This window comes from Rhinoderma darwinii (assembly GCF_050947455.1).
Source record: "Rhinoderma darwinii isolate aRhiDar2 chromosome 5 unlocalized genomic scaffold, aRhiDar2.hap1 SUPER_5_unloc_43, whole genome shotgun sequence".
In the NCBI taxonomy this organism is placed as follows: domain Eukaryota; kingdom Metazoa; phylum Chordata; class Amphibia; order Anura; family Rhinodermatidae; genus Rhinoderma; species Rhinoderma darwinii.
The window spans coordinates 126,027-146,441 of NW_027461802.1; the positions used below are offsets into that span (position 1 = coordinate 126,027).

The window sequence follows — 20,415 nt, forward strand, 5'->3', positions numbered from 1 at the left end:
AGCCAGCTTTCTGACATCATAATGGGGCCTCAGAGATAAAAGCCTGGGCCCAGGCAGTGTTGGTCAGTGCTGCTCAGCAGGCAGCACTGGACTGGACTGGATTACAGCTGATACAAGGTGTGAAGGAACAAGGGGTGGCTGTGGGCATGCACTTGCTGCCGCTGCCAGTGTTTATCTGCATGGCAGCAGGGCATTTGGGCGTTGCCAGGAAGGCGTTTTTATGTAGATTCCTCCTCTTTCAGCACTGCATTGTGGTGCAAGCAAAAGAAGCAAATCCTGTCTGGCTTCCTCTCCGGCCTTTATTCACCTCCCGTGTAGCTGTGAGTGTGTGAGCCTGCAGGGCCCCATGGAATTGCCTAGAAGTAGGCTGAATCGCTGCAAGGGCTGAACAGCAGTATCGGGCAGGCTCGGGCAACGCGCGGCCCGTTCGGGTTATCGCTTCTCGGCCTTTTGGCTAAGATCAAGTGTAGTATCTGTTCTTATCAGTTTAATATCTGATACGTCCCCTATCTGGGGACCATATATTAAATGGATTTTTAGAACAGGGAGATGGAAATAGAGCTTGCTCTGTCCACTCCACGCATTGACCTGGTATTGCAGTATTTCCAGGACCGGTGCACCCTTTCCTTATGTGTTGACTAAAAGCAGATTCCAAAAGTGTTTTTTGTCTTTGCTATTGTTTCTGTCTTTCTGAAGGGATCTCCCCTTTTAATCCCATTATTTCAACACCTGTTGGACAATGCATGAGTGATAATGAGCTCATTGATTAAATGCAATTAATGAATAGATTGCCACCTCTTGTTGTGTGTCGTCTGTGTTTCTGTGTTTCCGGCATTTCACATTGGAACACCTCATTCACCTTCCTTGTCTTCTCTCCGCCCTCCCTTTTAGGTAAGTTAAAGAGCTGCACCTGAGCCAGCCACTGATTGATTGATTGATTGATTGATTGATTGATTGATTGATTGATTGATTGATGCAGCACAACAGTCAAATAGTGGAGTGGAGTAGGGGAACAGCAAACAGCCAATAAAGCAGCCCGCCCGCTCGCCTGCCCGCCACAATGGACCTACCTGTGTACACTAGATGGATGTGATGGAATGTACTGTCGTCCCTACATTTCAAGAAGAAGTAAGAATTGCAGTTGCAACAAAGCCTTGCTTGCCTACAAAGAGAGCAGCAATTTGGATTTGTTACTATGTTACCTAGAAGAATAACAAACTGTGCAAGGATGGAGGTTGTAGGAGCAAGGAGAAGTTGTCTGTAAAGTTGGTGGATGCCTATTTTCCATTTTGCAGTCCCTTGTCTCCCTCTTGTGGCCTCCTGGAGGCAACTAGCTGTGCAAAAAAAAGACAGCCTGGCGGCCGGCTGTTGCAGTGTTGCCCTCTCAGGCAACACTGAGTGACTGACTGAGCCTCACCGTCTTATATAAAGTTCAGACGGAACTTTGCACGTGTCATAGTGGAGCCCTCAGGATTCCAGAGCCAGCTTTCTGACATCATAATGGGGCCTCAGAGATAAAAGCCTGGGCCCAGGCAGTGTTGGTCAGTGCTGCTCAGCAGGCAGCACTGGACTGGACTGGATTACAGCTGATACAAGGTGTGAAGGAACAAGGGGTGGCTGTGGGCATGCACTTGCTGCCGCTGCCAGTGTTTATCTGCATGGCAGCAGGGCATTTGGGCGTTGCCAGGAAGGCGTTTTTATGTAGATTCCTCCTCTTTCAGCACTGCATTGTGGTGCAAGCAAAAGAAGCAAATCCTGTCTGGCTTCCTCTCCGGCCTTTATTCACCTCCCGTGTAGCTGTGAGTGTGTGAGCCTGCAGGGCCCCATGGAATTGCCTAGAAGTAGGCTTAATCGCTGCAAGGGCTGAACAGCAGTATCGGGCAGGCTCGGGCAACGCGCGGCCCGTTCGGGTTATCGCTTCTCGGCCTTTTGGCTAAGATCAAGTGTAGTATCTGTTCTTATCAGTTTAATATCTGATACGTCCCCTATCTGGGGACCATATATTAAATGGATTTTTAGAACAGGGAGATGGAAATAGAGCTTGCTCTGTCCACTCCACGCATTGACCTGGTATTGCAGTATTTCCAGGACCGGTGCACCCTTTCCTTATGTGTTGACTAAAAGCAGATTCCAAAAGTGTTTTTTGTCTTTGCTATTGTTTCTGTCTTTCTGAAGGGATCTCCCCTTTTAATCCCATTATTTCAACACCTGTTGGACAATGCATGAGTGATAATGAGCTCATTGATTAAATGCAATTAATGAATAGATTGCCACCTCTTGTTGTGTGTCGTCTGTGTTTCTGTGTTTCCGGCATTTCACATTGGAACACCTCATTCACCTTCCTTGTCTTCTCTCCGCCCTCCCTTTTAGGTAAGTTAAAGAGCTGCACCTGAGCCAGCCACTGATTGATTGATTGATTGATTGATTGATTGATTGATGCAGCACAACAGTCAAATAGTGGAGTGGAGTAGGGGAACAGCAAACAGCCAATAAAGCAGCCCGCCCGCTCGCCTGCCCGCCACAATGGACCTACCTGTGTACACTAGATGGATGTGATGGAATGTACTGTCGTCCCTACATTTCAAGAAGAAGTAAGAATTGCAGTTGCAACAAAGCCTTGCTTGCCTACAAAGAGAGCAGCAATTTGGATTTGTTACTATGTTACCTAGAAGAATAACAAACTGTGCAAGGATGGAGGTTGTAGGAGCAAGGAGAAGTTGTCTGTAAAGTTGGTGGATGCCTATTTTCCATTTTGCAGTCCCTTGTCTCCCTCTTGTGGCCTCCTGGAGGCAACTAGCTGTGCAAAAAAAAGACAGCCTGGCGGCCGGCTGTTGCAGTGTTGCCCTCTCAGGCAACACTGAGTGACTGACTGAGCCTCACCGTCTTATATAAAGTTCAGACGGAACTTTGCACGTGTCATAGTGGAGCCCTCAGGATTCCAGAGCCAGCTTTCTGACATCATAATGGGGCCTCAGAGATAAAAGCCTGGGCCCAGGCAGTGTTGGTCAGTGCTGCTCAGCAGGCAGCACTGGACTGGACTGGATTACAGCTGATACAAGGTGTGAAGGAACAAGGGGTGGCTGTGGGCATGCACTTGCTGCCGCTGCCAGTGTTTATCTGCATGGCAGCAGGGCATTTGGGCGTTGCCAGGAAGGCGTTTTTATGTAGATTCCTCCTCTTTCAGCACTGCATTGTGGTGCAAGCAAAAGAAGCAAATCCTGTCTGGCTTCCTCTCCGGCCTTTATTCACCTCCCGTGTAGCTGTGAGTGTGTGAGCCTGCAGGGCCCCATGGAATTGCCTAGAAGTAGGCTGAATCGCTGCAAGGGCTGAACAGCAGTATCGGGCAGGCTCGGGCAACGCGCGGCCCGTTCGGGTTATCGCTTCTCGGCCTTTTGGCTAAGATCAAGTGTAGTATCTGTTCTTATCAGTTTAATATCTGATACGTCCCCTATCTGGGGACCATATATTAAATGGATTTTTAGAACAGGGAGATGGAAATAGAGCTTGCTCTGTCCACTCCACGCATTGACCTGGTATTGCAGTATTTCCAGGACCGGTGCACCCTTTCCTTATGTGTTGACTAAAAGCAGATTCCAAAAGTGTTTTTTGTCTTTGCTATTGTTTCTGTCTTTCTGAAGGGATCTCCCCTTTTAATCCCATTATTTCAACACCTGTTGGACAATGCATGAGTGATAATGAGCTCATTGATTAAATGCAATTAATGAATAGATTGCCACCTCTTGTTGTGTGTCGTCTGTGTTTCTGTGTTTCCGGCATTTCACATTGGAACACCTCATTCACCTTCCTTGTCTTCTCTCCGCCCTCCCTTTTAGGTAAGTTAAAGAGCTGCACCTGAGCCAGCCACTGATTGATTGATTGATTGATTGATTGATTGATTGATTGATTGATTGATGCAGCACAACAGTCAAATAGTGGAGTGGAGTAGGGGAACAGCAAACAGCCAATAAAGCAGCCCGCCCGCTCGCCTGCCCGCCACAATGGACCTACCTGTGTACACTAGATGGATGTGATGGAATGTACTGTCGTCCCTACATTTCAAGAAGAAGTAAGAATTGCAGTTGCAACAAAGCCTTGCTTGCCTACAAAGAGAGCAGCAATTTGGATTTGTTACTATGTTACCTAGAAGAATAACAAACTGTGCAAGGATGGAGGTTGTAGGAGCAAGGAGAAGTTGTCTGTAAAGTTGGTGGATGCCTATTTTCCATTTTGCAGTCCCTTGTCTCCCTCTTGTGGCCTCCTGGAGGCAACTAGCTGTGCAAAAAAAAGACAGCCTGGCGGCCGGCTGTTGCAGTGTTGCCCTCTCAGGCAACACTGAGTGACTGACTGAGCCTCACCGTCTTATATAAAGTTCAGACGGAACTTTGCACGTGTCATAGTGGAGCCCTCAGGATTCCAGAGCCAGCTTTCTGACATCATAATGGGGCCTCAGAGATAAAAGCCTGGGCCCAGGCAGTGTTGGTCAGTGCTGCTCAGCAGGCAGCACTGGACTGGACTGGATTACAGCTGATACAAGGTGTGAAGGAACAAGGGGTGGCTGTGGGCATGCACTTGCTGCCGCTGCCAGTGTTTATCTGCATGGCAGCAGGGCATTTGGGCGTTGCCAGGAAGGCGTTTTTATGTAGATTCCTCCTCTTTCAGCACTGCATTGTGGTGCAAGCAAAAGAAGCAAATCCTGTCTGGCTTCCTCTCCGGCCTTTATTCACCTCCCGTGTAGCTGTGAGTGTGTGAGCCTGCAGGGCCCCATGGAATTGCCTAGAAGTAGGCTTAATCGCTGCAAGGGCTGAACAGCAGTATCGGGCAGGCTCGGGCAACGCGCGGCCCGTTCGGGTTATCGCTTCTCGGCCTTTTGGCTAAGATCAAGTGTAGTATCTGTTCTTATCAGTTTAATATCTGATACGTCCCCTATCTGGGGACCATATATTAAATGGATTTTTAGAACAGGGAGATGGAAATAGAGCTTGCTCTGTCCACTCCACGCATTGACCTGGTATTGCAGTATTTCCAGGACCGGTGCACCCTTTCCTTATGTGTTGACTAAAAGCAGATTCCAAAAGTGTTTTTTGTCTTTGCTATTGTTTCTGTCTTTCTGAAGGGATCTCCCCTTTTAATCCCATTATTTCAACACCTGTTGGACAATGCATGAGTGATAATGAGCTCATTGATTAAATGCAATTAATGAATAGATTGCCACCTCTTGTTGTGTGTCGTCTGTGTTTCTGTGTTTCCGGCATTTCACATTGGAACACCTCATTCACCTTCCTTGTCTTCTCTCCGCCCTCCCTTTTAGGTAAGTTAAAGAGCTGCACCTGAGCCAGCCACTGATTGATTGATTGATTGATTGATTGATTGATTGATTGATTGATTGATTGATGCAGCACAACAGTCAAATAGTGGAGTGGAGTAGGGGAACAGCAAACAGCCAATAAAGCAGCCCGCCCGCTCGCCTGCCCGCCACAATGGACCTACCTGTGTACACTAGATGGATGTGATGGAATGTACTGTCGTCCCTACATTTCAAGAAGAAGTAAGAATTGCAGTTGCAACAAAGCCTTGCTTGCCTACAAAGAGAGCAGCAATTTGGATTTGTTACTATGTTACCTAGAAGAATAACAAACTGTGCAAGGATGGAGGTTGTAGGAGCAAGGAGAAGTTGTCTGTAAAGTTGGTGGATGCCTATTTTCCATTTTGCAGTCCCTTGTCTCCCTCTTGTGGCCTCCTGGAGGCAACTAGCTGTGCAAAAAAAAGACAGCCTGGCGGCCGGCTGTTGCAGTGTTGCCCTCTCAGGCAACACTGAGTGACTGACTGAGCCTCACCGTCTTATATAAAGTTCAGACGGAACTTTGCACGTGTCATAGTGGAGCCCTCAGGATTCCAGAGCCAGCTTTCTGACATCATAATGGGGCCTCAGAGATAAAAGCCTGGGCCCAGGCAGTGTTGGTCAGTGCTGCTCAGCAGGCAGCACTGGACTGGACTGGATTACAGCTGATACAAGGTGTGAAGGAACAAGGGGTGGCTGTGGGCATGCACTTGCTGCCGCTGCCAGTGTTTATCTGCATGGCAGCAGGGCATTTGGGCGTTGCCAGGAAGGCGTTTTTATGTAGATTCCTCCTCTTTCAGCACTGCATTGTGGTGCAAGCAAAAGAAGCAAATCCTGTCTGGCTTCCTCTCCGGCCTTTATTCACCTCCCGTGTAGCTGTGAGTGTGTGAGCCTGCAGGGCCCCATGGAATTGCCTAGAAGTAGGCTGAATCGCTGCAAGGGCTGAACAGCAGTATCGGGCAGGCTCGGGCAACGCGCGGCCCGTTCGGGTTATCGCTTCTCGGCCTTTTGGCTAAGATCAAGTGTAGTATCTGTTCTTATCAGTTTAATATCTGATACGTCCCCTATCTGGGGACCATATATTAAATGGATTTTTAGAACAGGGAGATGGAAATAGAGCTTGCTCTGTCCACTCCACGCATTGACCTGGTATTGCAGTATTTCCAGGACCGGTGCACCCTTTCCTTATGTGTTGACTAAAAGCAGATTCCAAAAGTGTTTTTTGTCTTTGCTATTGTTTCTGTCTTTCTGAAGGGATCTCCCCTTTTAATCCCATTATTTCAACACCTGTTGGACAATGCATGAGTGATAATGAGCTCATTGATTAAATGCAATTAATGAATAGATTGCCACCTCTTGTTGTGTGTCGTCTGTGTTTCTGTGTTTCCGGCATTTCACATTGGAACACCTCATTCACCTTCCTTGTCTTCTCTCCGCCCTCCCTTTTAGGTAAGTTAAAGAGCTGCACCTGAGCCAGCCACTGATTGATTGATTGATTGATTGATTGATTGATTGATTGATTGATTGATTGATTGATGCAGCACAACAGTCAAATAGTGGAGTGGAGTAGGGGAACAGCAAACAGCCAATAAAGCAGCCCGCCCGCTCGCCTGCCCGCCACAATGGACCTACCTGTGTACACTAGATGGATGTGATGGAATGTACTGTCGTCCCTACATTTCAAGAAGAAGTAAGAATTGCAGTTGCAACAAAGCCTTGCTTGCCTACAAAGAGAGCAGCAATTTGGATTTGTTACTATGTTACCTAGAAGAATAACAAACTGTGCAAGGATGGAGGTTGTAGGAGCAAGGAGAAGTTGTCTGTAAAGTTGGTGGATGCCTATTTTCCATTTTGCAGTCCCTTGTCTCCCTCTTGTGGCCTCCTGGAGGCAACTAGCTGTGCAAAAAAAAGACAGCCTGGCGGCCGGCTGTTGCAGTGTTGCCCTCTCAGGCAACACTGAGTGACTGACTGAGCCTCACCGTCTTATATAAAGTTCAGACGGAACTTTGCACGTGTCATAGTGGAGCCCTCAGGATTCCAGAGCCAGCTTTCTGACATCATAATGGGGCCTCAGAGATAAAAGCCTGGGCCCAGGCAGTGTTGGTCAGTGCTGCTCAGCAGGCAGCACTGGACTGGACTGGATTACAGCTGATACAAGGTGTGAAGGAACAAGGGGTGGCTGTGGGCATGCACTTGCTGCTGCTGCCAGTGTTTATCTGCATGGCAGCAGGGCATTTGGGCGTTGCCAGGAAGGCGTTTTTATGTAGATTCCTCCTCTTTCAGCACTGCATTGTGGTGCAAGCAAAAGAAGCAAATCCTGTCTGGCTTCCTCTCCGGCCTTTATTCACCTCCCGTGTAGCTGTGAGTGTGTGAGCCTGCAGGGCCCCATGGAATTGCCTAGAAGTAGGCTGAATCGCTGCAAGGGCTGAACAGCAGTATCGGGCAGGCTCGGGCAACGCGCGGCCCGTTCGGGTTATCGCTTCTCGGCCTTTTGGCTAAGATCAAGTGTAGTATCTGTTCTTATCAGTTTAATATCTGATACGTCCCCTATCTGGGGACCATATATTAAATGGATTTTTAGAACAGGGAGATGGAAATAGAGCTTGCTCTGTCCACTCCACGCATTGACCTGGTATTGCAGTATTTCCAGGACCGGTGCACCCTTTCCTTATGTGTTGACTAAAAGCAGATTCCAAAAGTGTTTTTTGTCTTTGCTATTGTTTCTGTCTTTCTGAAGGGATCTCCCCTTTTAATCCCATTATTTCAACACCTGTTGGACAATGCATGAGTGATAATGAGCTCATTGATTAAATGCAATTAATGAATAGATTGCCACCTCTTGTTGTGTGTCGTCTGTGTTTCTGTGTTTCCGGCATTTCACATTGGAACACCTCATTCACCTTCCTTGTCTTCTCTCCGCCCTCCCTTTTAGGTAAGTTAAAGAGCTGCACCTGAGCCAGCCACTGATTGATTGATTGATTGATTGATTGATTGATTGATTGATTGATTGATGCAGCACAACAGTCAAATAGTGGAGTGGAGTAGTGGAACAGCAAACAGCCAATAAAGCAGCCCGCCCGCTCGCCTGCCCGCCACAATGGACCTACCTGTGTACACTAGATGGATGTGATGGAATGTACTGTCGTCCCTACATTTCAAGAAGAAGTAAGAATTGCAGTTGCAACAAAGCCTTGCTTGCCTACAAAGAGAGCAGCAATTTGGATTTGTTACTATGTTACCTAGAAGAATAACAAACTGTGCAAGGATGGAGGTTGTAGGAGCAAGGAGAAGTTGTCTGTAAAGTTGGTGGATGCCTATTTTCCATTTTGCAGTCCCTTGTCTCCCTCTTGTGGCCTCCTGGAGGCAACTAGCTGTGCAAAAAAAAGACAGCCTGGCGGCCGGCTGTTGCAGTGTTGCCCTCTCAGGCAACACTGAGTGACTGACTGAGCCTCACCGTCTTATATAAAGTTCAGACGGAACTTTGCACGTGTCATAGTGGAGCCCTCAGGATTCCAGAGCCAGCTTTCTGACATCATAATGGGGCCTCAGAGATAAAAGCCTGGGCCCAGGCAGTGTTGGTCAGTGCTGCTCAGCAGGCAGCACTGGACTGGACTGGATTACAGCTGATACAAGGTGTGAAGGAACAAGGGGTGGCTGTGGGCATGCACTTGCTGCCGCTGCCAGTGTTTATCTGCATGGCAGCAGGGCATTTGGGCGTTGCCAGGAAGGCGTTTTTATGTAGATTCCTCCTCTTTCAGCACTGCATTGTGGTGCAAGCAAAAGAAGCAAATCCTGTCTGGCTTCCTCTCCGGCCTTTATTCACCTCCCGTGTAGCTGTGAGTGTGTGAGCCTGCAGGGCCCCATGGAATTGCCTAGAAGTAGGCTGAATCGCTGCAAGGGCTGAACAGCAGTATCGGGCAGGCTCGGGCAACGCGCGGCCCGTTCGGGTTATCGCTTCTCGGCCTTTTGGCTAAGATCAAGTGTAGTATCTGTTCTTATCAGTTTAATATCTGATACGTCCCCTATCTGGGGACCATATATTAAATGGATTTTTAGAACAGGGAGATGGAAATAGAGCTTGCTCTGTCCACTCCACGCATTGACCTGGTATTGCAGTATTTCCAGGACCGGTGCACCCTTTCCTTATGTGTTGACTAAAAGCAGATTCCAAAAGTGTTTTTTGTCTTTGCTATTGTTTCTGTCTTTCTGAAGGGATCTCCCCTTTTAATCCCATTATTTCAACACCTGTTGGACAATGCATGAGTGATAATGAGCTCATTGATTAAATGCAATTAATGAATAGATTGCCACCTCTTGTTGTGTGTCGTCTGTGTTTCTGTGTTTCCGGCATTTCACATTGGAACACCTCATTCACCTTCCTTGTCTTCTCTCCGCCCTCCCTTTTAGGTAAGTTAAAGAGCTGCACCTGAGCCAGCCACTGATTGATTGATTGATTGATTGATTGATTGATTGATTGATTGATTGATTGATTGATGCAGCACAACAGTCAAATAGTGGAGTGGAGTAGGGGAACAGCAAACAGCCAATAAAGCAGCCCGCCCGCTCGCCTGCCCGCCACAATGGACCTACCTGTGTACACTAGATGGATGTGATGGAATGTACTGTCGTCCCTACATTTCAAGAAGAAGTAAGAATTGCAGTTGCAACAAAGCCTTGCTTGCCTACAAAGAGAGCAGCAATTTGGATTTGTTACTATGTTACCTAGAAGAATAACAAACTGTGCAAGGATGGAGGTTGTAGGAGCAAGGAGAAGTTGTCTGTAAAGTTGGTGGATGCCTATTTTCCATTTTGCAGTCCCTTGTCTCCCTCTTGTGGCCTCCTGGAGGCAACTAGCTGTGCAAAAAAAAGACAGCCTGGCGGCCGGCTGTTGCAGTGTTGCCCTCTCAGGCAACACTGAGTGACTGACTGAGCCTCACCGTCTTATATAAAGTTCAGACGGAACTTTGCACGTGTCATAGTGGAGCCCTCAGGATTCCAGAGCCAGCTTTCTGACATCATAATGGGGCCTCAGAGATAAAAGCCTGGGCCCAGGCAGTGTTGGTCAGTGCTGCTCAGCAGGCAGCACTGGACTGGACTGGATTACAGCTGATACAAGGTGTGAAGGAACAAGGGGTGGCTGTGGGCATGCACTTGCTGCCGCTGCCAGTGTTTATCTGCATGGCAGCAGGGCATTTGGGCGTTGCCAGGAAGGCGTTTTTATGTAGATTCCTCCTCTTTCAGCACTGCATTGTGGTGCAAGCAAAAGAAGCAAATCCTGTCTGGCTTCCTCTCCGGCCTTTATTCACCTCCCGTGTAGCTGTGAGTGTGTGAGCCTGCAGGGCCCCATGGAATTGCCTAGAAGTAGGCTTAATCGCTGCAAGGGCTGAACAGCAGTATCGGGCAGGCTCGGGCAACGCGCGGCCCGTTCGGGTTATCGCTTCTCGGCCTTTTGGCTAAGATCAAGTGTAGTATCTGTTCTTATCAGTTTAATATCTGATACGTCCCCTATCTGGGGACCATATATTAAATGGATTTTTAGAACAGGGAGATGGAAATAGAGCTTGCTCTGTCCACTCCACGCATTGACCTGGTATTGCAGTATTTCCAGGACCGGTGCACCCTTTCCTTATGTGTTGACTAAAAGCAGATTCCAAAAGTGTTTTTTGTCTTTGCTATTGTTTCTGTCTTTCTGAAGGGATCTCCCCTTTTAATCCCATTATTTCAACACCTGTTGGACAATGCATGAGTGATAATGAGCTCATTGATTAAATGCAATTAATGAATAGATTGCCACCTCTTGTTGTGTGTCGTCTGTGTTTCTGTGTTTCCGGCATTTCACATTGGAACACCTCATTCACCTTCCTTGTCTTCTCTCCGCCCTCCCTTTTAGGTAAGTTAAAGAGCTGCACCTGAGCCAGCCACTGATTGATTGATTGATTGATTGATTGATTGATTGATTGATTGATTGATTGATGCAGCACAACAGTCAAATAGTGGAGTGGAGTAGGGGAACAGCAAACAGCCAATAAAGCAGCCCGCCCGCTCGCCTGCCCGCCACAATGGACCTACCTGTGTACACTAGATGGATGTGATGGAATGTACTGTCGTCCCTACATTTCAAGAAGAAGTAAGAATTGCAGTTGCAACAAAGCCTTGCTTGCCTACAAAGAGAGCAGCAATTTGGATTTGTTACTATGTTACCTAGAAGAATAACAAACTGTGCAAGGATGGAGGTTGTAGGAGCAAGGAGAAGTTGTCTGTAAAGTTGGTGGATGCCTATTTTCCATTTTGCAGTCCCTTGTCTCCCTCTTGTGGCCTCCTGGAGGCAACTAGCTGTGCAAAAAAAAGACAGCCTGGCGGCCGGCTGTTGCAGTGTTGCCCTCTCAGGCAACACTGAGTGACTGACTGAGCCTCACCGTCTTATATAAAGTTCAGACGGAACTTTGCACGTGTCATAGTGGAGCCCTCAGGATTCCAGAGCCAGCTTTCTGACATCATAATGGGGCCTCAGAGATAAAAGCCTGGGCCCAGGCAGTGTTGGTCAGTGCTGCTCAGCAGGCAGCACTGGACTGGACTGGATTACAGCTGATACAAGGTGTGAAGGAACAAGGGGTGGCTGTGGGCATGCACTTGCTGCCGCTGCCAGTGTTTATCTGCATGGCAGCAGGGCATTTGGGCGTTGCCAGGAAGGCGTTTTTATGTAGATTCCTCCTCTTTCAGCACTGCATTGTGGTGCAAGCAAAAGAAGCAAATCCTGTCTGGCTTCCTCTCCGGCCTTTATTCACCTCCCGTGTAGCTGTGAGTGTGTGAGCCTGCAGGGCCCCATGGAATTGCCTAGAAGTAGGCTGAATCGCTGCAAGGGCTGAACAGCAGTATCGGGCAGGCTCGGGCAACGCGCGGCCCGTTCGGGTTATCGCTTCTCGGCCTTTTGGCTAAGATCAAGTGTAGTATCTGTTCTTATCAGTTTAATATCTGATACGTCCCCTATCTGGGGACCATATATTAAATGGATTTTTAGAACAGGGAGATGGAAATAGAGCTTGCTCTGTCCACTCCACGCATTGACCTGGTATTGCAGTATTTCCAGGACCGGTGCACCCTTTCCTTATGTGTTGACTAAAAGCAGATTCCAAAAGTGTTTTTTGTCTTTGCTATTGTTTCTGTCTTTCTGAAGGGATCTCCCCTTTTAATCCCATTATTTCAACACCTGTTGGACAATGCATGAGTGATAATGAGCTCATTGATTAAATGCAATTAATGAATAGATTGCCACCTCTTGTTGTGTGTCGTCTGTGTTTCTGTGTTTCCGGCATTTCACATTGGAACACCTCATTCACCTTCCTTGTCTTCTCTCCGCCCTCCCTTTTAGGTAAGTTAAAGAGCTGCACCTGAGCCAGCCACTGATTGATTGATTGATTGATTGATTGATTGATTGATTGATTGATTGATTGATTGATTGATTGATTGATTGATTGATGCAGCACAACAGTCAAATAGTGGAGTGGAGTAGGGGAACAGCAAACAGCCAATAAAGCAGCCCGCCCGCTCGCCTGCCCGCCACAATGGACCTACCTGTGTACACTAGATGGATGTGATGGAATGTACTGTCGTCCCTACATTTCAAGAAGAAGTAAGAATTGCAGTTGCAACAAAGCCTTGCTTGCCTACAAAGAGAGCAGCAATTTGGATTTGTTACTATGTTACCTAGAAGAATAACAAACTGTGCAAGGATGGAGGTTGTAGGAGCAAGGAGAAGTTGTCTGTAAAGTTGGTGGATGCCTATTTTCCATTTTGCAGTCCCTTGTCTCCCTCTTGTGGCCTCCTGGAGGCAACTAGCTGTGCAAAAAAAAGACAGCCTGGCGGCCGGCTGTTGCAGTGTTGCCCTCTCAGGCAACACTGAGTGACTGACTGAGCCTCACCGTCTTATATAAAGTTCAGACGGAACTTTGCACGTGTCATAGTGGAGCCCTCAGGATTCCAGAGCCAGCTTTCTGACATCATAATGGGGCCTCAGAGATAAAAGCCTGGGCCCAGGCAGTGTTGGTCAGTGCTGCTCAGCAGGCAGCACTGGACTGGACTGGATTACAGCTGATACAAGGTGTGAAGGAACAAGGGGTGGCTGTGGGCATGCACTTGCTGCTGCTGCCAGTGTTTATCTGCATGGCAGCAGGGCATTTGGGCGTTGCCAGGAAGGCGTTTTTATGTAGATTCCTCCTCTTTCAGCACTGCATTGTGGTGCAAGCAAAAGAAGCAAATCCTGTCTGGCTTCCTCTCCGGCCTTTATTCACCTCCCGTGTAGCTGTGAGTGTGTGAGCCTGCAGGGCCCCATGGAATTGCCTAGAAGTAGGCTGAATCGCTGCAAGGGCTGAACAGCAGTATCGGGCAGGCTCGGGCAACGCGCGGCCCGTTCGGGTTATCGCTTCTCGGCCTTTTGGCTAAGATCAAGTGTAGTATCTGTTCTTATCAGTTTAATATCTGATACGTCCCCTATCTGGGGACCATATATTAAATGGATTTTTAGAACAGGGAGATGGAAATAGAGCTTGCTCTGTCCACTCCACGCATTGACCTGGTATTGCAGTATTTCCAGGACCGGTGCACCCTTTCCTTATGTGTTGACTAAAAGCAGATTCCAAAAGTGTTTTTTGTCTTTGCTATTGTTTCTGTCTTTCTGAAGGGATCTCCCCTTTTAATCCCATTATTTCAACACCTGTTGGACAATGCATGAGTGATAATGAGCTCATTGATTAAATGCAATTAATGAATAGATTGCCACCTCTTGTTGTGTGTCGTCTGTGTTTCTGTGTTTCCGGCATTTCACATTGGAACACCTCATTCACCTTCCTTGTCTTCTCTCCGCCCTCCCTTTTAGGTAAGTTAAAGAGCTGCACCTGAGCCAGCCACTGATTGATTGATTGATTGATTGATTGATTGATTGATTGATTGATTGATGCAGCACAACAGTCAAATAGTGGAGTGGAGTAGTGGAACAGCAAACAGCCAATAAAGCAGCCCGCCCGCTCGCCTGCCCGCCACAATGGACCTACCTGTGTACACTAGATGGATGTGATGGAATGTACTGTCGTCCCTACATTTCAAGAAGAAGTAAGAATTGCAGTTGCAACAAAGCCTTGCTTGCCTACAAAGAGAGCAGCAATTTGGATTTGTTACTATGTTACCTAGAAGAATAACAAACTGTGCAAGGATGGAGGTTGTAGGAGCAAGGAGAAGTTGTCTGTAAAGTTGGTGGATGCCTATTTTCCATTTTGCAGTCCCTTGTCTCCCTCTTGTGGCCTCCTGGAGGCAACTAGCTGTGCAAAAAAAAGACAGCCTGGCGGCCGGCTGTTGCAGTGTTGCCCTCTCAGGCAACACTGAGTGACTGACTGAGCCTCACCGTCTTATATAAAGTTCAGACGGAACTTTGCACGTGTCATAGTGGAGCCCTCAGGATTCCAGAGCCAGCTTTCTGACATCATAATGGGGCCTCAGAGATAAAAGCCTGGGCCCAGGCAGTGTTGGTCAGTGCTGCTCAGCAGGCAGCACTGGACTGGACTGGATTACAGCTGATACAAGGTGTGAAGGAACAAGGGGTGGCTGTGGGCATGCACTTGCTGCCGCTGCCAGTGTTTATCTGCATGGCAGCAGGGCATTTGGGCGTTGCCAGGAAGGCGTTTTTATGTAGATTCCTCCTCTTTCAGCACTGCATTGTGGTGCAAGCAAAAGAAGCAAATCCTGTCTGGCTTCCTCTCCGGCCTTTATTCACCTCCCGTGTAGCTGTGAGTGTGTGAGCCTGCAGGGCCCCATGGAATTGCCTAGAAGTAGGCTGAATCGCTGCAAGGGCTGAACAGCAGTATCGGGCAGGCTCGGGCAACGCGCGGCCCGTTCGGGTTATCGCTTCTCGGCCTTTTGGCTAAGATCAAGTGTAGTATCTGTTCTTATCAGTTTAATATCTGATACGTCCCCTATCTGGGGACCATATATTAAATGGATTTTTAGAACAGGGAGATGGAAATAGAGCTTGCTCTGTCCACTCCACGCATTGACCTGGTATTGCAGTATTTCCAGGACCGGTGCACCCTTTCCTTATGTGTTGACTAAAAGCAGATTCCAAAAGTGTTTTTTGTCTTTGCTATTGTTTCTGTCTTTCTGAAGGGATCTCCCCTTTTAATCCCATTATTTCAACACCTGTTGGACAATGCATGAGTGATAATGAGCTCATTGATTAAATGCAATTAATGAATAGATTGCCACCTCTTGTTGTGTGTCGTCTGTGTTTCTGTGTTTCCGGCATTTCACATTGGAACACCTCATTCACCTTCCTTGTCTTCTCTCCGCCCTCCCTTTTAGGTAAGTTAAAGAGCTGCACCTGAGCCAGCCACTGATTGATTGATTGATTGATTGATTGATTGATTGATTGATTGATTGATTGATTGATTGATGCAGCACAACAGTCAAATAGTGGAGTGGAGTAGGGGAACAGCAAACAGCCAATAAAGCAGCCCGCCCGCTCGCCTGCCCGCCACAATGGACCTACCTGTGTACACTAGATGGATGTGATGGAATGTACTGTCGTCCCTACATTTCAAGAAGAAGTAAGAATTGCAGTTGCAACAAAGCCTTGCTTGCCTACAAAGAGAGCAGCAATTTGGATTTGTTACTATGTTACCTAGAAGAATAACAAACTGTGCAAGGATGGAGGTTGTAGGAGCAAGGAGAAGTTGTCTGTAAAGTTGGTGGATGCCTATTTTCCATTTTGCAGTCCCTTGTCTCCCTCTTGTGGCCTCCTGGAGGCAACTAGCTGTGCAAAAAAAAGACAGCCTGGCGGCCGGCTGTTGCAGTGTTGCCCTCTCAGGCAACACTGAGTGACTGACTGAGCCTCACCGTCTTATATAGAGTTCAGACGGAACTTTGCACGTGTCATAGTGGAGCCCTCAGGATTCCAGAGCCAGCTTTCTGACATCATAATGGGGCCTCAGAGATAAAAGCCTGGGCCCAGGCAGTGTTGGTCAGTGCTGCTCAGCAGGCAGCACTGGACTGGACTGGATTACAGCTGATACAAGGTGTGAAGGAACAAGGGGTGGCTGTGGGCATGCACTTGCTGCCGCTGCCAGTGTTTATCTGCATGGCAGCAGGGCATTTGGGCGTTGCCAGGAAGGCGTTTTTATGTAGATTCCTCCTCTTTCAGCACTGCATTGTGGTGCAAGCAAAAGAAGCAAATCCTGTCTGGCTTCCTCTCCGGCCTTTATTCACCTCCCGTGTAGCTGTGAGTGTGTGAGCCTGCAGGGCCCCATGGAATTGCCTAGAAGTAGGCTGAATCGCTGCAAGGGCTGAACAGCAGTATCGGGCAGGCTCGGGCAACGCGCGGCCCGTTCGGGTTATCGCTTCTCGGCCTTTTGGCTAAGATCAAGTGTAGTATCTGTTCTTATCAGTTTAATATCTGATACGTCCCCTATCTGGGGACCATATATTAAATGGATTTTTAGAACAGGGAGATGGAAATAGAGCTTGCTCTGTCCACTCCACGCATTGACCTGGTATTGCAGTATTTCCAGGACCGGTGCACCCTTTCCTTATGTGTTGACTAAAAGCAGATTCCAAAAGTGTTTTTTGTCTTTGCTATTGTTTCTGTCTTTCTGAAGGGATCTCCCCTTTTAATCCCATTATTTCAACACCTGTTGGACAATGCATGAGTGATAATGAGCTCATTGATTAAATGCAATTAATGAATAGATTGCCACCTCTTGTTGTGTGTCGTCTGTGTTTCTGTGTTTCCGGCATTTCACATTGGAACACCTCATTCACCTTCCTTGTCTTCTCTCCGCCCTCCCTTTTAGGTAAGTTAAAGAGCTGCACCTGAGCCAGCCACTGATTGATTGATTGATTGATTGATTGATTGATTGATTGATTGATTGATTGATTGATTGATGCAGCACAACAGTCAAATAGTGGAGTGGAGTAGGGGAACAGCAAACAGCCAATAAAGCAGCCCGCCCGCTCGCCTGCCCGCCACAATGGACCTACCTGTGTACACTAGATGGATGTGATGGAATGTACTGTCGTCCCTACATTTCAAGAAGAAGTAAGAATTGCAGTTGCAACAAAGCCTTGCTTGCCTACAAAGAGAGCAGCAATTTGGATTTGTTACTATGTTACCTAGAAGAATAACAAACTGTGCAAGGATGGAGGTTGTAGGAGCAAGGAGAAGTTGTCTGTAAAGTTGGTGGATGCCTATTTTCCATTTTGCAGTCCCTTGTCTCCCTCTTGTGGCCTCCTGGAGGCAACTAGCTGTGCAAAAAAAAGACAGCCTGGCGGCCGGCTGTTGCAGTGTTGCCCTCTCAGGCAACACTGAGTGACTGACTGAGCCTCACCGTCTTATATAGAGTTCAGACGGAACTTTGCACGTGTCATAGTGGAGCCCTCAGGATTCCAGAGCCAGCTTTCTGACATCATAATGGGGCCTCAGAGATAAAAGCCTGGGCCCAGGCAGTGTTGGTCAGTGCTGCTCAGCAGGCAGCACTGGACTGGACTGGATTACAGCTGATACAAGGTGTGAAGGAACAAGGGGTGGCTGTGGGCATGCACTTGCTGCCGCTGCCAGTGTTTATCTGCATGGCAGCAGGGCATTTGGGCGTTGCCAGGAAGGCGTTTTTATGTAGATTCCTCCTCTTTCAGCACTGCATTGTGGTGCAAGCAAAAGAAGCAAATCCTGTCTGGCTTCCTCTCCGGCCTTTATTCACCTCCCGTGTAGCTGTGAGTGTGTGAGCCTGCAGGGCCCCATGGAATTGCCTAGAAGTAGGCTGAATCGCTGCAAGGGCTGAACAGCAGTATCGGGCAGGCTCGGGCAACGCGCGGCCCGTTCGGGTTATCGCTTCTCGGCCTTTTGGCTAAGATCAAGTGTAGTATCTGTTCTTATCAGTTTAATATCTGATACGTCCCCTATCTGGGGACCATATATTAAATGGATTTTTAGAACAGGGAGATGGAAATAGAGCTTGCTCTGTCCACTCCACGCATTGACCTGGTATTGCAGTATTTCCAGGACCGGTGCACCCTTTCCTTATGTGTTGACTAAAAGCAGATTCCAAAAGTGTTTTTTGTCTTTGCTATTGTTTCTGTCTTTCTGAAGGGATCTCCCCTTTTAATCCCATTATTTCAACACCTGTTGGACAATGCATGAGTGATAATGAGCTCATTGATTAAATGCAATTAATGAATAGATTGCCACCTCTTGTTGTGTGTCGTCTGTGTTTCTGTGTTTCCGGCATTTCACATTGGAACACCTCATTCACCTTCCTTGTCTTCTCTCCGCCCTCCCTTTTAGGTAAGTTAAAGAGCTGCACCTGAGCCAGCCACTGATTGATTGATTGATTGATTGATTGATTGATTGATTGATTGATTGATGCAGCACAACAGTCAAATAGTGGAGTGGAGTAGGGGAACAGCAAACAGCCAATAAAGCAGCCCGCCCGCTCGCCTGCCCGCCACAATGGACCTACCTGTGTACACTAGATGGATGTGATGGAATGTACTGTCGTCCCTACATTTCAAGAAGAAGTAAGAATTGCAGTTGCAACAAAGCCTTGCTTGCCTACAAAGAGAGCAGCAATTTGGATTTGTTACTATGTTACCTAGAAGAATAACAAACTGTGCAAGGATGGAGGTTGTAGGAGCAAGGAGAAGTTGTCTGTAAAGTTGGTGGATGCCTATTTTCCATTTTGCAGTCCCTTGTCTCCCTCTTGTGGCCTCCTGGAGGCAACTAGCTGTGCAAAAAAAAGACAGCCTGGCGGCCGGCTGTTGCAGTGTTGCCCTCTCAGGCAACACTGAGTGACTGACTGAGCCTCACCGTCTTATATAAAGTTCAGACGGAACTTTGCACGTGTCATAGTGGAGCCCTCAGGATTCCAGAGCCAGCTTTCTGACATCATAATGGGGCCTCAGAGATAAAAGCCTGGGCCCAGGCAGTGTTGGTCAGTGCTGCTCAGCAGGCAGCACTGGACTGGACTGGATTACAGCTGATACAAGGTGTGAAGGAACAAGGGGTGGCTGTGGGCATGCACTTGCTGCCGCTGCCAGTGTTTATCTGCATGGCAGCAGGGCATTTGGGCGTTGCCAGGAAGGCGTTTTTATGTAGATTCCTCCTCTTTCAGCACTGCATTGTGGTGCAAGCAAAAGAAGCAAATCCTGTCTGGCTTCCTCTCCGGCCTTTATTCACCTCCCGTGTAGCTGTGAGTGTGTGAGCCTGCAGGGCCCCATGGAATTGCCTAGAAGTAGGCTGAATCGCTGCAAGGGCTGAACAGCAGTATCGGGCAGGCTCGGGCAACGCGCGGCCCGTTCGGGTTATCGCTTCTCGGCCTTTTGGCTAAGATCAAGTGTAGTATCTGTTCTTATCAGTTTAATATCTGATACGTCCCCTATCTGGGGACCATATATTAAATGGATTTTTAGAACAGGGAGATGGAAATAGAGCTTGCTCTGTCCACTCCACGCATTGACCTGGTATTGCAGTATTTCCAGGACCGGTGCACCCTTTCCTTATGTGTTGACTAAAAGCAGATTCCAAAAGTGTTTTTTGTCTTTGCTATTGTTTCTGTCTTTCTGAAGGGATCTCCCCTTTTAATCCCATTATTTCAACACCTGTTGGACAATGCATGAGTGATAATGAGCTCATTGATTAAATGCAATTAATGAATAGATTGCCACCTCTTGTTGTGTGTCGTCTGTGTTTCTGTGTTTCCGGCATTTCACATTGGAACACCTCATTCACCTTCCTTGTCTTCTCTCCGCCCTCCCTTTTAGGTAAGTTAAAGAGCTGCACCTGAGCCAGCCACTGATTGATTGATTGATTGATTGATTGATTGATTGATTGATTGATTGATTGATTGATGCAGCACAACAGTCAAATAGTGGAGTGGAGTAGGGGAACAGCAAACAGCCAATAAAGCAGCCCGCCCGCTCGCCTGCCCGCCACAATGGACCTACCTGTGTACACTAGATGGATGTGATGGAATGTACTGTCGTCCCTACATTTCAAGAAGAAGTAAGAATTGCAGTTGCAACAAAGCCTTGCTTGCCTACAA

General features: G+C 47.7%; 14 non-coding genes across 14 annotated transcripts; all 14 read left to right on the forward strand.

Annotated features, from left to right (window-relative positions):
* Window positions 1-434: 434 nt before the first annotated feature.
* LOC142693479 (U2 spliceosomal RNA) lies at window positions 435-625 on the forward strand. Its single transcript, XR_012861816.1, has one exon. It is a non-coding gene; the product is annotated as a U2 spliceosomal RNA (small nuclear RNA).
* Window positions 626-1,913: 1,288 nt separating this feature from the next.
* LOC142693480 (U2 spliceosomal RNA) lies at window positions 1,914-2,104 on the forward strand. Its single transcript, XR_012861817.1, has one exon. It is a non-coding gene; the product is annotated as a U2 spliceosomal RNA (small nuclear RNA).
* A 1,272-nt stretch (window positions 2,105-3,376) lies between these two features.
* LOC142693481 (U2 spliceosomal RNA) lies at window positions 3,377-3,567 on the forward strand. The gene has a single exon (XR_012861818.1). It is a non-coding gene; the product is annotated as a U2 spliceosomal RNA (small nuclear RNA).
* Window positions 3,568-4,851: 1,284 nt separating this feature from the next.
* LOC142693482 (U2 spliceosomal RNA) lies at window positions 4,852-5,042 on the forward strand. Its single transcript, XR_012861819.1, has one exon. It is a non-coding gene; the product is annotated as a U2 spliceosomal RNA (small nuclear RNA).
* A 1,288-nt stretch (window positions 5,043-6,330) lies between these two features.
* LOC142693484 (U2 spliceosomal RNA) lies at window positions 6,331-6,521 on the forward strand. The gene has a single exon (XR_012861821.1). It is a non-coding gene; the product is annotated as a U2 spliceosomal RNA (small nuclear RNA).
* Window positions 6,522-7,813: 1,292 nt separating this feature from the next.
* On the forward strand, window positions 7,814-8,004 carry LOC142693485 (U2 spliceosomal RNA). The gene has a single exon (XR_012861822.1). It is a non-coding gene; the product is annotated as a U2 spliceosomal RNA (small nuclear RNA).
* Window positions 8,005-9,288: 1,284 nt separating this feature from the next.
* LOC142693486 (U2 spliceosomal RNA) lies at window positions 9,289-9,479 on the forward strand. The gene has a single exon (XR_012861823.1). It is a non-coding gene; the product is annotated as a U2 spliceosomal RNA (small nuclear RNA).
* Window positions 9,480-10,771: 1,292 nt separating this feature from the next.
* Window positions 10,772-10,962, forward strand: LOC142693487 (U2 spliceosomal RNA). The gene has a single exon (XR_012861824.1). It is a non-coding gene; the product is annotated as a U2 spliceosomal RNA (small nuclear RNA).
* Window positions 10,963-12,250: 1,288 nt separating this feature from the next.
* Window positions 12,251-12,441, forward strand: LOC142693488 (U2 spliceosomal RNA). The gene has a single exon (XR_012861825.1). It is a non-coding gene; the product is annotated as a U2 spliceosomal RNA (small nuclear RNA).
* A 1,312-nt stretch (window positions 12,442-13,753) lies between these two features.
* LOC142693490 (U2 spliceosomal RNA) lies at window positions 13,754-13,944 on the forward strand. Its single transcript, XR_012861826.1, has one exon. It is a non-coding gene; the product is annotated as a U2 spliceosomal RNA (small nuclear RNA).
* A 1,284-nt stretch (window positions 13,945-15,228) lies between these two features.
* Window positions 15,229-15,419, forward strand: LOC142693491 (U2 spliceosomal RNA). Its single transcript, XR_012861827.1, has one exon. It is a non-coding gene; the product is annotated as a U2 spliceosomal RNA (small nuclear RNA).
* Window positions 15,420-16,715: 1,296 nt separating this feature from the next.
* Window positions 16,716-16,906, forward strand: LOC142693492 (U2 spliceosomal RNA). Its single transcript, XR_012861828.1, has one exon. It is a non-coding gene; the product is annotated as a U2 spliceosomal RNA (small nuclear RNA).
* Window positions 16,907-18,202: 1,296 nt separating this feature from the next.
* LOC142693493 (U2 spliceosomal RNA) lies at window positions 18,203-18,393 on the forward strand. The gene has a single exon (XR_012861829.1). It is a non-coding gene; the product is annotated as a U2 spliceosomal RNA (small nuclear RNA).
* A 1,284-nt stretch (window positions 18,394-19,677) lies between these two features.
* Window positions 19,678-19,868, forward strand: LOC142693494 (U2 spliceosomal RNA). Its single transcript, XR_012861830.1, has one exon. It is a non-coding gene; the product is annotated as a U2 spliceosomal RNA (small nuclear RNA).
* The last annotated feature ends 547 nt before the right edge of the window (window positions 19,869-20,415 follow it).